General features: G+C 44.8%; 2 long non-coding RNA genes across 2 annotated transcripts; one reads left to right on the top strand and one right to left on the bottom strand.

The window, feature by feature from the left end:
• Positions 1–391: 391 nt before the first annotated feature.
• Positions 392–15829, top strand: LOC139781608 (uncharacterized). The gene is made up of 3 exons (XR_011720595.1): positions 392–637; positions 9937–10058; positions 15053–15829. It is a non-coding gene; the product is annotated as an uncharacterized lncRNA (long non-coding RNA).
• LOC139781589 (uncharacterized) lies at positions 10579–13309 on the bottom strand. The gene is made up of 2 exons (XR_011720587.1): positions 11627–13309; positions 10579–11271 (listed from the first exon to the last, which is right to left on the bottom strand). It is a non-coding gene; the product is annotated as an uncharacterized lncRNA (long non-coding RNA).
• Positions 15830–16143: the final 314 nt, after the last annotated feature.

The raw sequence follows: 16143 nt of genomic DNA, 5'->3' as shown, positions 1-16143 counted from the left end.
GTCAACCTAAAGAGGCCCTCCACCACCACCGTCGATTCCGATCGGCGGTCCTCTTTTCTTTAGAATCCGTTTTTTACATTTTTTATCATTTATTTTATTTTATTTACAATTTATTTTACAAGTACAACATTGTAAAAGAGTTATATATTACAAAATTGAAAATATAATATACAATAATACTTATACAATAAAATTACATACAATATTTCTTTTTGACATAAAATTGTATATGCAACATTCGGTATATGCGGCGGCGCGGAGCGGCGGGACGTGATTGGCCAGATCCGGGGGCTCGACTCACGAGCCAATCGCGTTCGACGTCTCGCGTCTCGCCCGACTGTGCGGCGGCAACGGCGCCGGGCGCGCGCAAGTAATACGTGACCGTGACACGTTCAACGTCGGATCGCGAGACGTTGTCGATCGCGTATTTCTGTTCTCGTGAACGAAAAGAAATCCGGTTACGGGGTGTTGCAAGCTGAACGTACGCCGAATATTCCGTTCCTTCTTGTGTCGAGTGAAACGAAGTGGGATGCCGTCGCTGGGCGAAATAAATGCCGAATGCCGTAGCGCTGGACGCCGTACGTGTCACCCTCCCGGCTGTGATTTGGCGGATCTCCCGGCAATGTTCCGGCGATCGGTGAGTGAATTTTACTTGCGAAATAAGTGTTTCGAAGCGCGATATATCCGAATCTTAACGGAATCGTTGCTCCGCGTGTCGCAGTGAAACGATAACCTCTCGAATTTACGTCTCGCTGTCTCCGTTTCGATTTCTTCGAATGAGTAAATCGCGCGGAAAGACGCTTCAATGAATAGTTAGAATCTGCGGGAATTAATGATTAATTAAGTGATTGAGCAGAACGATCGCGCATTTCAAGTCGCACTTTGCTTGTTGGAAAGAAGAGAAAAAGAGAGAAAAGGCTATTAGATATTTATTTAGATATAAATATTAAACTGATCCTCAACCATTTACAATCGAGAATCCTCGAGAGCGAATAGACCGCCATTGTAAAACTCTCGATGATGATTGGTTGATTACGCTTCTCTGATGTGCGTGCATCGTCTTTAGCCTGTATCAGAGAGAAGCCTGGAGAGAGGCCATTTTCCGACACTGCCGATAAAACATCATTCTGGAGCCCTATTCTCGAATCGTTTTCATGAAACTCGCATGCGAAATTCAATGCTTTTCAAATAGAAAGTCGCATACGATAATCATTAGGGCAGGCTCGAGAATACGGTCCCTGGGTGCGCATCCGCGTTACTTCTGCAAATGTATTGGTGTACGCGTTATACGTATCACTATACATTTGCAGATGTAGCATAGACACGCACTAAAATGATGTTTTATCGGCAGTGTCGGAAAATGAACGTGGCTACGTAGTACCAATTTCGAAAATGGATGTACTGGCGAGTGGCGGTAGTGTACAGGGGCTTTCGACGGTCCTACGAAAAAAGCCGGGATTGGCTGGGATGGCCTCTCAGGCTTCTCTCTGGTACTGCCATTTAGATGATGCAAAATTCCAAACGTAATTTAAAGTGATATATTACAGTTTTAAATGTAATATAAATAAAATTATATTTAAATGCATACACACACACATTGTATACACTTTCTCTCTCTTTCTCTCTGTCTCATCGCAGAAGAAGAAATATATATATTTTTTAAATAAATGTTTTCTTCCTACGCAAATCAGTGTAACAAATTGCATATATGAAATCGTGATAATTTATCGCGCAATTTAAAATACCTGCGTTGTAGCGTTTTTAAATATAAAGTTAAGTTTGTAATTGATACTCACGCAAGATGTCGCGATCTGTATGTTGCGCGAGTGGCGTCGATGCCGCAGAAATGACTTGATCTGCTCGATTATTTAGACTTGATGAACTTATAAATCCAGCTTGCAGGTAATCACAAATACTTAATACCTACACATCATACAATTTATGAATTTATACACGCGCTCTTGGTGATAATGTAATAAGGAACCCCGACGAAAAAACATATATATAGATAATACGAGATAAGATCTCTTGTATAACATCTTGGCTTTTAAAGTCGGTCGGTAGTTAGAAAACGATAATCTGTAGGGAAATAATTAACTAATTTCATTCTTTGGACATTTATTTCACTTGTATGGCGTATATTACAAGTCTTGCATGCAAGGAGAGCTACAAAAATATCGAAGGCAGGCTGTCGAGATCCGTGAGACAGAATTGCCATCGGACAGAAATTACGCTTCGCAAAACTGTTATCGTAAGTCGCGAAAGAAATGATCGTCGATAAGAACACACGTGTTCCAAAGACGAAACGATCGTTCTCTCCCAGACCAGTAATCAACACACTTCCATTACATATACATGCTCAAGTCTATATCGATATATGTATAGTGGCATTTAACAAGCATTTGACGCGGATTTGACAAATTCAGTTTTTAGCACTAACAAAAGATCTGTTTTTCACCTACTTCACGATTACACGTCGCAATCATGCATACATATGTATATTTAATCAATAACATATCCTAACAGAGAAAATACACATGAGTTTACATGTCGCAGTTTATAAAAATTACGAATTTATTTTTCAATTAATCCGAGAAGATGCCATTTTTGTTCGGGCTCGATCTTGGTGGCCTAATAAAAATAATAATACTAATATTTCTGTATGAATTTTTTTTCCAACTCAGTAAACAGCGCGCTGATTATTTGTCAGTCTTAAAACACAGCTTTTTGTTGGAACAACAGTAAATTCACGATAATCGATTTAACTTTTGATACTAATAAGTTTTGATACTAATAAGCATCCTTTTTAAATCATGTAAAGAATTTATTGCGAAAAATATCATTCCAAAATCATTTTTTATTCATTTCATGATTAGTGGCCTGTATCTTTTATACATAACAATTTTTAGTCGTATAATACTGACACGAATTTATCATAGTAAAATAAGTATCTCAGTTACGTATAGTGTTATCGATAAGACCCATAATCGATTGTCATCAACAAATCTTCTAATTTTATTTTATTATCTCAATATATTGTCGTCGCACAATTGAGAAAAGGATTACGTAATTTTTATCTAAAATTTACGGATCGGAAGAAATTTACGAAATTTAGGAAAATCTTAGCAATGAAAAGTAACATTAACGGTTTTCTTAAATCGTATAATATATTTTTTATACCTAATAAATATGTAGTTATTTTATTATCCCAACAATAAATTCAATAGAATACGTTTTACAACACGTAATATATATTATATACATACTCAAGAGACTTAATAAAATTCTTATTCTCGTTGTTATAAAATTGAATATCCTCTTACAAAATCAGAGAATCAGACTAACAAATCGCAAAAGGTGTTTTCCGCACCTATAAACTCCACCGCCGCTTGAAAATTACTTACATTATTTACTTTATTAAGAGCGGATACATTATTTACTTTATAACGCAAAGTGTCGTTCGAACAAATGCCGCGTCATGGTCCAATATCTACGTGCCGTTTACGCTCTCTCACTTTTTCTGCGACACGACGTACAACTCGTCAGAGAGTGATTAAGCGATTATCAAGCGAAAAGTGTTTTCGATATCACAAAATTTACTTTGGCACCGATATACACGTACGCTACACCATGTGTGTTTACCAACTCGTCGACTAATCCGCGAACGATCGTGTCCTGATGGATGGCTTCCTAAAACAGCTTTTTTTGTCTTTTGTCTCTGTTCCTATTTCTTAATTTTAAATTTTCATCAGAATTGTACCATAAAGTTTTATTATAAAATATTCGCTGTCTTATATCGTAACATGATTAACGTTATCCTTACAAATTTTATATTTAAAATGATAAACTTTAAAAAACACGATAATCTGAACGTCTTTTTTTTTGTTTATGGATGATGATCCCAACGTGATTTTTTTTATTATGATATCGGCCCGCACAAATATGTGTCTCAGAGACGGCAAAATTAATCTCGTACGAATCTCTTGTGACGCGAGGGTGCCCTTATCTGTTAAGCACACGTGACAATTCCAACGGTGGCAATAAATTAAACCGCATGAGTAAAACCGCATATTTATCGCATGCCGTTTTTTCCGTTTCGCCTTGTAAATCCTGACTCGCGTTATGGACGATTGATTTTCGCCACTTTTACATTCTACGGTTGCAATTTTCACGCTTCGAGCTGCGAAAGGACGATCTCGACACTCTCGAGATACCTACTTTCCGCTGAATTTAAAATTAATTTCGCGTTGGATAACTGACCATTTCGCAAACTTGAATCAGCGTATCAATACAGAATTATAGTTGACACAGTCCCCATTTCGATTTAAAATTTTAATCTTTAATTAAAATGTATTCAAATTGAGCATTATATCATCTGCAAATTAAAATTAGTTTTACGACGGGCATTTCTCAATATGGAATAGAGTTATAAAATCGTCAGTTACGGCGTAATTATTTAAGATTTCGAAATAGATCCTTTTGATATCTTAATTTTGACGTCTTATCGTCAATCCAAGCTTTTGATGTCTTAATTTGCTTCATCTCCTTGTCCAGCGCGATAAACACGTGGAATATATGAGCTGGAATCTGGAATTATAAAATCGTCAGTTACGACGTAATTATTTCAGGACAGGACTCTCCGATACAGAACCTAAGCTTTGACGTCTTAATTTCATCTCCTTGTCCGGCGCGATAAACACACGAAGGATAAAATCGCGCGGCGCTACCGCGGGAGCGTGTAAAATCCGATATTTAACGAACGTGATAAACCGAAGAGGGGGGGAAAGGGCCTCATCGCGATTTGCATAACGACCTCGCGTTAAAATCACGGTCGTAGCGCGCGGATCTTATAAATAACCGCCGTGTGCGAAAAGGTCAAATGTGCAAAACGGGAGGCGCACCGTACACGAGAGAAACGCAGTGCCGCGAACAAAATAAAACGGACAATAAACGGACAAAAGTGGAAAGCGGAGGTCGGGATGAGGTGTATCGCTCCCGCGGTCGTTTCCACTCTCGGGATCCATTACTGTCCCCGGAATCATTATGCGCCCGGGATAAATCCGAGCGTACATCGTAATCGCGCGCGCGCGCGCACACACACACACACACACAGGCGGCTAATCGCGATGTTCGTGTCTCGTGCCTTATTTCGCCGATTACTCTGCCGATCCATATTCATGAACCGTCCGCGAGCATACCGAAGCTTGGCGCTCGCTTTATCGCTCCATCGCGCGCGCTCGGGCCTTCTCCAATTACCTGGCGATTTTCCTGGCTCCTTGACGGAGTCTGGAAAGGAAGGCCTCCAGAAAAGAGATCTGAAACATATCTCGTTGCAACGTGACAACCCTGCGATGGATTATGGACAAGAGTGTCCAACCTTATCTGAATTTTACAATTTATATATGGGTAAAATAACGCGTAAGAAATTACTTTGTCGAAAAGCTCAATGAAATTTTATTATATCGACACACACGCACACACGCGCGTACTCAAGTCTTTCATTCATCTCTCTCGGTAGATATTACCTGAGTTCTCGCCGGTGCCTAAAGCGGATTTTGTAAAGGACAGGGAGGACTATTTCTCCTACGTCGAAATTACGTGGAATAAGGAGAAAGACACGCGACTAGAAACCAGCCGTCTCTAATTACGCGGATCCGCCATCACATGTGTCGGATAATTAATAAACATCGTGGCTAATTACGAATAAGCCTGAGCTCTCTCGCGCAGGGACGAACGTTGACTTGAAACTTTCTACGCGCGAATATACACACGGAAAAAAGGGTTAGCTACTATAGCAAATCTAGTCGTAAAATATGGATGCAGCTCTCGCTGCAAAAAATGTTAGTTATCCATATTTTACAACTAGATTTGCTATACATAGTAGCTAATCCTTTTTTCCCTTTTTATATTTTTGTATTTTAAAATAGCGATGTCACACTCTCGATGCGGACCAGTCTTATTGAAACCTCCCGATCCTTCGTAAATAATTAACTAATTCTACGTAATTCTTCATCATATACACGCGTATTTCCAAGCCCTAACGTTTTTTTAGTCGACAATATTAAAAATAAAAGATAAAATAAAATCAACTCGCATTATTAAGAAATAAATAAGAGATCGAATTCGAGCAAGGCATTCTACGAGCCATGCATTGTTTTGATCAAATCGTATCCGCGTAAGATGCAACGTTTTCAAACGCTAACGCGGGATGGTACGCCGCGCGAGAATATCGACGACGACCGAGGGAACGAGCGCGTTTTCGCACGGAGGAAACGATAAAGGGGGAAGAACGGAGGAACGCGGGATAAAAAGAAGGTGGAAAATAAGACCGGGCTCTGAAAGTGGAACGGGCCGTGCGCCAGTGCGGGAGATAAGCGCGGACGAGAAATGCACCGGCTGCGGCACTGCGTGATTTGTATCTTTCTCTCCGCTCCACTCCGCTCCGCTCCGCGTCGTCTTCCCCCCGCGGAGGAGCGGAGTCCGCGCCCCGGTAGGTGCGCCCCTGACTGTCGGCTCTCTCGCGGCCGAGCGAGTGCAGGTGCGCGCCCGCCAGTCTGTCGCCAAGTCCCCTCTCGATGCCTCGAGTATTCCCCCCCCTCTCCCCCCCGCGCCGCGCCGCTCCGCAATCCCCGCTACCAACACTAGCCGCCGCCGACGAGATCGCGCGCACTGTGTGTGGACCCCTCCGCTGCCCCCCGCCGTTCGGCCATGGCGAACAAGGTGGCAAAGGGAAGAAAGGCACGATATCGCCGGCACCTACCTTCTCGTTTTTCGGTCTTCTCTCTCTCTCTCTCTCTCTCTCTCTCTCTCTCTCTCTCTCTCTCTCTCTCTCTCTCTCTCTCTCTCTCTCTCTCTCTCTCTCTCTCTCTCTCTCTCTCTCTCTCTCTCTCTCTCTCTCTCTCTCTCTCTCTCTCTCTCTCTCTCTCTCTCTCTCTCTCTCTTCCTCGCTCTCTTTCTCTTCCTCGCTCTCTTTCTCTTCCTCGCTCTCTTCCTTCGTTCTCCGCGGCTCACCTGAATCCCTGCGTACGTATGTATCTACCTACATCTCGGCCGGCTTCTTGTTCTCCGTTTCCACCTCCTCTTCATCTTCGATCTCAAAAAGAGAGAAATTTCCCTTTCTCTGTCTTTCTCTCTCTCTTTCCTTTTTTCCCTGCCTCTCCTCGCTCTTTTATTACGCGCTGCTATCTAAGGCCTCCCCCCCCCTCCGGCCCGTCTCGTTCTTCCGATTACCTCTGTTCCTCTTGCCCCGCTGTCAGGCGCGGTATGTATTCACGTTTTTTGTTGGTCGAACGTGCGTACATACGTGCTCCCGCTGTGACTTCTCGCGAATTTTCAGCTTAATCCTCTCGCTACTCGCTACGGTATTCTAACTTCGCGTTTCGTACCCCGAGCCAGTTACATCCTCGTTCCGAGCTGATCGCTTTCTCGATGGCGATTCTATTTTTAGAGCCCGACAAATAAATTCCGAGATAATGGAATACGTAAAATCGCTGCTCCGCTAGTAACTAATAATTGCAATACGCCCGAAGACTAATCGTAACGCTCTTTCAATTTCCATCTGATCGCTCGTAGATTCAAGAGCGTTCGCAAGCGGTAATTCGCTGCGAGTTGGTAGCGAAGCACCAGCAGATAGGAGTAATACTAGGCTCGGCCTCTCGACAGGATCGTGTAATCTCGGTAGATAAACAGACGCGCCGCCGCACCGTGATGCACGATAAATCGGAGAGGAATTTCTGGCAGGAGAGAAAGAGAGAGAAAGAGAGAGACCGTCGAGACCGGGTGGTCGTCGGTTGTGGGAGAGACGACGAAACTCTCATCCGGCCTCGCACGGGCTCGTTGCGACCCGGTGAGACGAAGAAAAGGAACGCAAAGAAATGGCCGGGCATCACGACGCTCGGAAACACCCGCCTCGAGCTTGGAATGCGCCTGGTTAATCCCGCGAATGCCAGCCGGGTGCGCATCGGTGCGTGGGTACCGCGTCCGCGTCCGCGTCCGTGTCGTGTGAAACACTTTTTCCTCTCGCTTCGATACTTCGTATAAATATTCGTATAAATATTGGTAATTATTCGAGAGTCGGAATTGTCTCCTCTTTTCGGGAAGAAAACAGCCGGCTCCGATTTGCGACTTGAACAATTTTTTAGTAATCCGAAATATTGCTGATAGAGATTATTAAATAAAATTTTATATTAATTGCACAATTTATTATTATTAATGATTTCCATTGTAAAAGCGGAATCTGTTGTCATGGAAGTCAGAATTTTCGATTCACATTAATAAGATAGAGCTAGCTAACGTGTCAATTGTTGTAAAATTCTCAAACGACACTGGAGCACAGATCGTCATATAATTTATTCTCTTGGTAATTTTTTTAAAGTAAGTTTTTAAGAATGAAAGGCAGATATCGATCACAGATGTTTTCGAAAGCGAAGGATAGAAGTCATTGATTGAATACAAGTTTGTTTCTTTAGAAAATTTTCACAAGTCACACTGCTCTCTCGTCTGGTAGAGCTCAGCGAAATCTGACGAATAAGTTTCAGCAAAAAACGTGACTCAATACCGCCTTAGTGACTGATCATTTCGGTCGGTGAAACGACGTGTGTCCTTTAACGAGGTCGTTCCTTAAAGAAAGAAAGACACCTGGCGTCGCCGAGCAATGTCAGCATTCGTCGCGCGCGATTGCGAAAGTATTGACCGAAACCCTGAAACAACGGCACTTCTCTCGAAAACTTCTCCTCCGTACGAAGCTCCTTTGTCGACGTAGACGCAACAAAAAATCGCCCAAAAGAAATCCAGCAAAAATGACGATTCGCTTTTTCACGGCGTTTTAAGGGCGTGAAGGAGCGACTTGACCATCCGTGCGCTATAGAAAATTTTCAGGGAGCCGTTTCTTCGCTACAATATAGATCCATAATTTTGTTCGTTTTTTCCCCCTCTTTTTACAAGATTCTCTCGTACATTTGGTCACCTTGATCTCCGACCGAGCTCGGCTTGGAATTTATTGCGCCAGCGCGCGTTCGCAACGATTGCATCACCGAGAGACGGCCGAGCATTCTTTTTCCGTCTCTCCGCGTGACCAGGAATAAAAACGTTCGCCCCCGTTCACGTTTTCGTCCACGTTCGCGTTATACGATCCCACTTCCGTGTGCTACACGGAATTTTGTTTCTCTCGGAAAGGTACCGGCCCGCTTTCGATGGGGGGGGGGGGGGGGAGGGGAGGGGTTCGAGGTCAAGCAGGGAAAAACTGCTGCGGGTTTATCGCGGAGTGCGCGAAACGACGGGCGAAGCCGCTGCGGAGAACCCACGTCGGGTTACCCCCATTCGTAATTAATGAAACGCTTTAAAAGACACCTGTGCGACCATCTCTGCCTGTGCCGCACAGGTGGCTACCTAGACTGTTACGGCGATAAACCTGGTCTCGCTCAGGTGTACAGGTGCGCGCCGGCAGGTACGCCGCGCCGGCACTCTATGAATCGGCAACTCGGCCGCACCGGCACGACAAAATCCCAGTCACGAGGACGGACGCTGTCTAATGATTTCGCGCTATCAGCACTTGTCGCCGTCGCCCGTTAATGCCTAGAAAGCACCTTAATGATTCCCACATTTCGCACATTTTAGATCCGTACTTCAAAAATTGTTTCCTTCGTTGATTCCAATATTTTTCCATTCAACAGAGAGACAGAGAGAATATTGTATATATACATATGATCATTATCATATTATAATTTTATTGCTCTTTAAAAAAATTAATTAACTGTTAAGATACTACATCGAGCGGATTCTTCGTTAGAGATTTAATATATAGGACAATATTTTCCGAAGATCGATAGGATCTTCTGGAAGAGGACCATGTATCGTCGGTAAGATGTAAGATTATTTAATAACGTGTATTTATTCCTCTGGAAATCCCTCCTTCGAGAGACTTTTTTTTTTTTAAAGGGTCCAAGGACGTATCGCCCAAGGCGCGTTCTCCGATCTTGGCAGAAATTCGAGCTCTCCCTCTCTCTTCTGTCCGACAACAAAACGATGACGAGTTGGAATCGCGTACGCGGTGAAACGAGGTAAGAACGGAAAACAGGCTCCCACGAATCCCCCCCCCCCCGCTCTCCCCCGCCGACGCTCATTGTAAAACTGTGTAGGAAAGATTGCGGTAGAAGGGACGAGGGAGGAAGACGGTTTCTCGATCGTGACAGCTACAAGATCAGTTCGAGCGTGTTACACGCGTGTGATTTAGATTTTTCTCACGAAAAGGCTGGAAAATATTGGGGAAAGAAGTGCAAGTTTCCCAAATAGAATCGGCCGAACAAAATAAAGGGGTCAAATATTAGTTGCGTCATATGAAATTGCTATTTTCGTCAAAATAAAACGTTGTATTTTCAAAAAATAGATCTTAATTAAAATATGCACCATCGGCATTAATAGTTTTTCTCTAATTAAATTATGTATTTCATCAGCTGCACTATCACAGTTTGAATTTTGAAATCATATAAGAAAAATACTTACGATTCATATTGTTCATTTTTAAGGAAGAAATTAATGAAAGCAAAAACAGCTCATTTAAAAAAATTCAAGAGCACAATATGTTTATATAAATTATATATTATTCCATGATCGGAAATCTATCAACTTTACTAATCACAATTAATTGAATACACATATTAAAATATTTATACGATGCTAGAGTGAATTTTAGAATTAACGACAGTCGTATTAAAAATACACTTTTATGATTTATTGATGTGTAATTAATTTGTATATTTCTCTCCGTTGCATTTCTTTATGCTCGTAGAATCGATATTACATGTTATTTATTAAATTTTTCCCGATCAAAGACTGTCGCAAGTAGAAAATGCATTTCGAACAAAAGGACATATGTATATCGCAAAAAAGAGACAGCTGTGAAATAATTAATGCTCTCGATAGCCCCGCGTGCGCCGCTTCGATAACAATATACAATAGGAAGCACGGCGAGGGCCACGCCGTGCAAGATTCGACCATGTGCGCACTTACGGGTTCACATAGGTTCACATACGGGCGTTTACCGCTCTACGCATCACATGGCCGACTTATGAATGGTATCTGCACACGTTCCCACGTCACTGAATGAGCCTCAGATCCCTCACGTCCGTCCGGCGGCATATCGTAACCGCCTCTATTCCACGCGTAAATCGTCCAATTCTCATCTCGTTCCCCCTCTTCCTTCGGCTCTCAGCTTTCGTTCGGATAGTGTGACCATTGAGGCGTAGATGCCCGCGTGATAGTGGATCTCCGTGACTAGAAAGTATCCGAGAGATAATAATCGGGAAGAGGCAAACGCGCGCTTGTATTTAAAGGCGTCTAACGTTGTTTATAGTAAATCAGCTTACAACTTCGGCGACAATTGCGTACAAATTTCCAACAAGTCGTAATTGTCATTCTTATGTACCAATAAACTAATAAACTAATTTAATGATATTAAGTAAGTCACGACCGACATGATAACAATCAAGTAAACAGGAAATGTGCCAATATGCGGTCGGCTTGGATCTTGTGTAATATTTTTCGCGTAAATTTATGTACATTTCCTCGCTTAAACTAATTCAACCTTCTACGCAGAAGAAAAAGAATTGTCAAATCAAAGTTTACATACCGTATAGATATACGCAATCTATAATCTTCAACTTTTTTCTTGGTTGAATTATAAATGATTTTATTTAAACTTATTTAAACAAAATTTTCGTTTAACGCAATACAATCTTGTTTCAAGATATCCACGTTGAAACTAACAACATTTTCAAATCAAGAGTATCCTTTTTACCCGCGTGTTTATTTCTATTTCTATCCTCGGAGAATTCTAATCGAGTTTGCGAGCCGACTTGATTTTTAATTCTCTCGATCGCGGACCCCCCCTGCGTGTCTCGAGCTAAGCGAAACGCGACGCAATCGCGGTCGCGTCATCAAACACGCATACATCGGCCTCGACGGGAAACAGGTGTCGGCTCGTAGAAGCCGTTGCTACGGCGGCCGGCTTAGATTGCGGCACTGACAGAGACGCACCGGACGGACGGACGGACGGACGACGGACACCTGCGCGCCGCTGATTGCACGTAAGATCGACGGTACCCTACCTACCCGGGGTCTTTCGAGCCGTATATCTCGCCTACCCCCCGGCGCGGCGGCGCTCTCCCCCGTGGGCCGTGTGTGCGACTCAACATCTCGCGATACTCTCGCGATCGATCCTCCCACGGAACGCGGAGGAGCGGAACCCCAAGGATGTTACCCACGTACGTATGTTACGCGGTACGCACTCGCGTTGCGAGATAAGGAGAGAATCAGAATTATTCAGAAGTCGCGAAGAAAAGAGCCGAAAGAGAGCGGCGGGGAGAGAAAACCGCTGCTTAAAATGGAATGCGCAATAATGGCGAACGTTCGGGACAGAAAGAAAGAAAGAGAGAGAGAAAAGGAGCGACAGGGACACATCGCCATAGGTCGCCACGCACGGAGCGGAGACGCACGCATTTCGCGCCACGAAACACGCGGTCACTCCGCATTGCCGAGAGAAAAAGAAGAAAACCGGCGTCGGAAAGAAACAGTTCGACAAAATGGGGAGAGGATGAGAGAGGGAGAGGGAAAGGGTGAGAGAGAGAGAGAGACCAATGCCTTCGAGAGACGAGGTCGAGGGAGCGCGACGGAGAAAAAGAAGGAGCGAGCGAGAGAGACAGACGCGCGAGTGGTCGCGCGAGCGCGACGAGGACGAACGAAGCGGCTTGAAACGCAACGAATCGGAGAAGGACGACGAGATTGGGTTATGTCGGAGGCGCCGTGATTCAACCGAACGCGCAGGTGTGCCGCAGACTGGCCGGCGCCTCTCTGGAATGCAGGCCCCCCCCCGGTCCCCCTCCCTCTCTCTTCCTCTTCTCGCCTCCCCCGTCGCCGTCGGTCGGGCCGGGTCCCTCCGCGCTGCCCTCTCTCGCGTCCCCCTTCCCTACCCCCAATCGTTCCTCTCCGCGTACTCCGAGCTCCCTACGGGCCCCACCGCGCGCCGTGGTACCCGCGCGACTTCAACCATCTCTCCACACCACTACCATCGCCAATTACGGCACGCAAGCGCAAGTGCGAGCGCACGGGCGAGAGCGGGGCTTATGACGTTCTTGTGTGTGGGGAAATGCGCGCGCGCGCGAAGCTGTGTGGCTGTGTGCGCGCGTATGCGCCCCGACGACGCTACGTCACGTCCTCTCATGGCAATCAGTGCAGCTGGCCACCAACGCGTTCCCACGGGGCCAAACCGACCAGGCCGGCTAGCCTCGGTCACCTTTGCGCGCGAGAGCTCGCCTCTTACCTGTCCCTCACTCTTTCTCTTTTTCTTGATCTTTCTCCCGTTGCTCCTCCGCGCGAGCGCGCGCGCGCGCGTCCGTTTCTCTTCCTGCGAGCCACTCGGTTTCCTCTTTCTCTTCTTTTTTCCATGGCTCGTCCTTTCTTCCCGCCCGCCCCTTTGTACCTTCCCGCGTCGCTTCGCGAAGATTATGCTCCCTGTGCCCGCGAGCGATGTTTCAATACCTTCGGAAATCGATACGGCATACCTCGAGACAACGAAGGAGCGAGGCGGGGGAGGGGGTCTCTTAAAATGTATAAACTCATTAAAATAAAACCAACCGTTGAAAACCGAGGTTGCCGCCGTCGCGCGATCAAATCTGTTTCGTGTCTAAAATAAATTTGGTAATGGACCTCGCGGGGAGAAAAGGGAGAAAAATTTCTCGTGGGCACAGAAGAACTTTTATGTACTCGACGCTGTGTGTTCCGCGTCGGACGGAAAGCGGTGTCGAATAACTCTTACGGGTGGCTGGGTGGCATTTCTGGACTTTTTCACGCGACTCGCCTAGTTTTAGAAACACGAGAGCCACACAACGAGGCTCGTTGCTGAGAATTATGGCGACAGGGGTTACGGGGGCCGCTGTAATCAATGAGGGTACCGTAATCATAATCCGATCTTTACGACCGAGTCACGATTTTTCGGCTGAAACAATGGTGGCTTTCAAAGAGTTTTCCCTAAAACATTCCACTATTTTTCCCCTCGTCTACTGTATAACTCTTTTCCAATGTTTGGTTGAAAACGGGAAAGAAGATATTTTCCAGGTGAGAGAGAGAAGATCCAGGCACCGTGTTCGAAGCAGGTGTCTTATTTCTACGATATTCCGAGTCTCCGTGGTATTCCAGAACGACTCTGCCTATACACATTGTGGAGAACATGCCTCTCTATTATCTGCAATCGGTGGTTATAACGGTGCCCGTTGAAAACCCCCGGGTTTTCGGTATTTCGGTTAATACCACACACAGGGCACCGCCGCCGTGCCGCGCCGGCACGAAGTAGCCGAGTTTCCACACACCCCACACACACACACACACACACACACACACACACACACATGACAATGTACCGCTCTCCCTCGTCTCTCACCCATGTTCGAGGGCACCTGAAAAATACCAGATGGATCTCGTATTTGTGCCGAAGATGGCAGGTCCTAGAAGTCCCGGAGGAGAGAGCCTGAAATTCCCCCGAAATACGGATTAATACCCTCGGTATAGCTTTATCCCCCCATCGGAAATGCATGGAATTTCGCTCGATTTTGCAACGATTTATTTTACGATTTTCTTCTCGATCTTTTTTCGCGCGTAGGAATCAATTCGAGATGAGATACGTAACAGATAATACACAAGAGTCACTATCACGCTTTTATAAAGCTTAAGATACAGCAATATATAGTTCCTGTTGCGCCTTAATATTTTTCTTTATAATAATGATGTTTTTAAAATGTCGAAATGTTTTTACGATTCACTTTATTTGTCATGTAAGATACGTGTAAAAGTACAAACACATTTTTCGTAGTTGTTAAAGAATTCGAGAATAATCCTTTTAACTTTCAAAAGGATTAAAGTACGAAAGAACCATAAGAGATGTGACGAACGTAATTATATTTAAAATTGTTTCCGGTTAAGTAGCACAATTGAGAACGTAGGACTTGAAGAATAATTAAATTGCGCTTACACGCTGTGTAACGTGTGACTTGAAATTTTTCAGCTCGCGCGCAGCATTCGTTACGATCGCGACGTGTAGACGCGGCGTGGAATTCTAGACGGCCGTTTCCTGTGAAAGTTGCAAAATGGATGAATAACACCGATCTCTGGTGACGAGCGAGTGCTCCAGATCGCATGACGACAACGACGACGACGAGGACGAGGACGAGACACACCTCGAGAAACGGGTCAAGATGTTTCTCGCCCCGTTAATGACTCGCGCCGCGCCGCGCCGCGCCGCGCCGCATGTGCATGCGCGTATGCACGCCGCCGTGCCGCGCCGTGCCGCGGCATTAAAATACCAGAGGATTCCGGGTATTTTAAAAACGGATGACGAGGTAGTATTTTCGCAGTGCGAACGGTTTGAACAGCTGCGCAAATAGTGGATCCACGCGCTTCCTCGGCCCGTGATTTCTGTCCCCGGCTCACGTTCCGCTTTGCCATTTTATCGCCGGTCCCACCGAGAGAGCGAGAGAAAGAGCAAACCTCCAAACGCTGTCATGGCAATTCCATCGCTTGCCGAATCGATATGCATTTCAGATTGGTCATGCTGGGCAAGTGGAACGATAGTATTCGCGTGTATAATTATTCGAAGGCAAAGAGCGGCGGACCAATGACGTTACTCACAATCTTTCAGTGCTTTTTAACTTGTTAGTTCTTAATAATGTACACATTATATGTTCTTACCCTTGTGTGTTCTTTTATATAATTCATGATTTATTTACTCTACTTTGCACTCTTGAGGCTTTTAAAAGTGAATAAATAGTAAATATGCATTGCACACACGCGTAATACACGCACACGGTACACGAATGAAACAAATAATACGTACGGCACATTTCCAATGCTCGTTGTTTTACCAGTTGAAAGAACCGAAATACCGATGACGATCTCGCTTCGATTTTCAAACCTCTACTATTTCTTTCGCTATGCCGAATCCTCTGATGAAGGATTGTATTTCCCTTTCGAGGCGCGCTTTATCAAGATCCGACGGTACTCGCAATTAGCGCCATAATACTCCGTTCGACGAACAGAGATTGTACATAGGAAGGCGAATAGATAATGAGAAGGAAGGAGCGAGATGAGGGTTTAACG

This window comes from Temnothorax nylanderi, unplaced genomic scaffold (genome assembly GCF_030848795.1).
Source record: "Temnothorax nylanderi isolate EJ_2023f unplaced genomic scaffold, tnyl_v1.0 TNYL_tig0007_pilon, whole genome shotgun sequence".
Lineage (NCBI taxonomy): Eukaryota > Metazoa > Arthropoda > Insecta > Hymenoptera > Formicidae > Temnothorax > Temnothorax nylanderi.
Note: the sequence above shows the minus strand (reverse complement) of the source record. Positions and strands in the feature narration are given on the sequence as shown.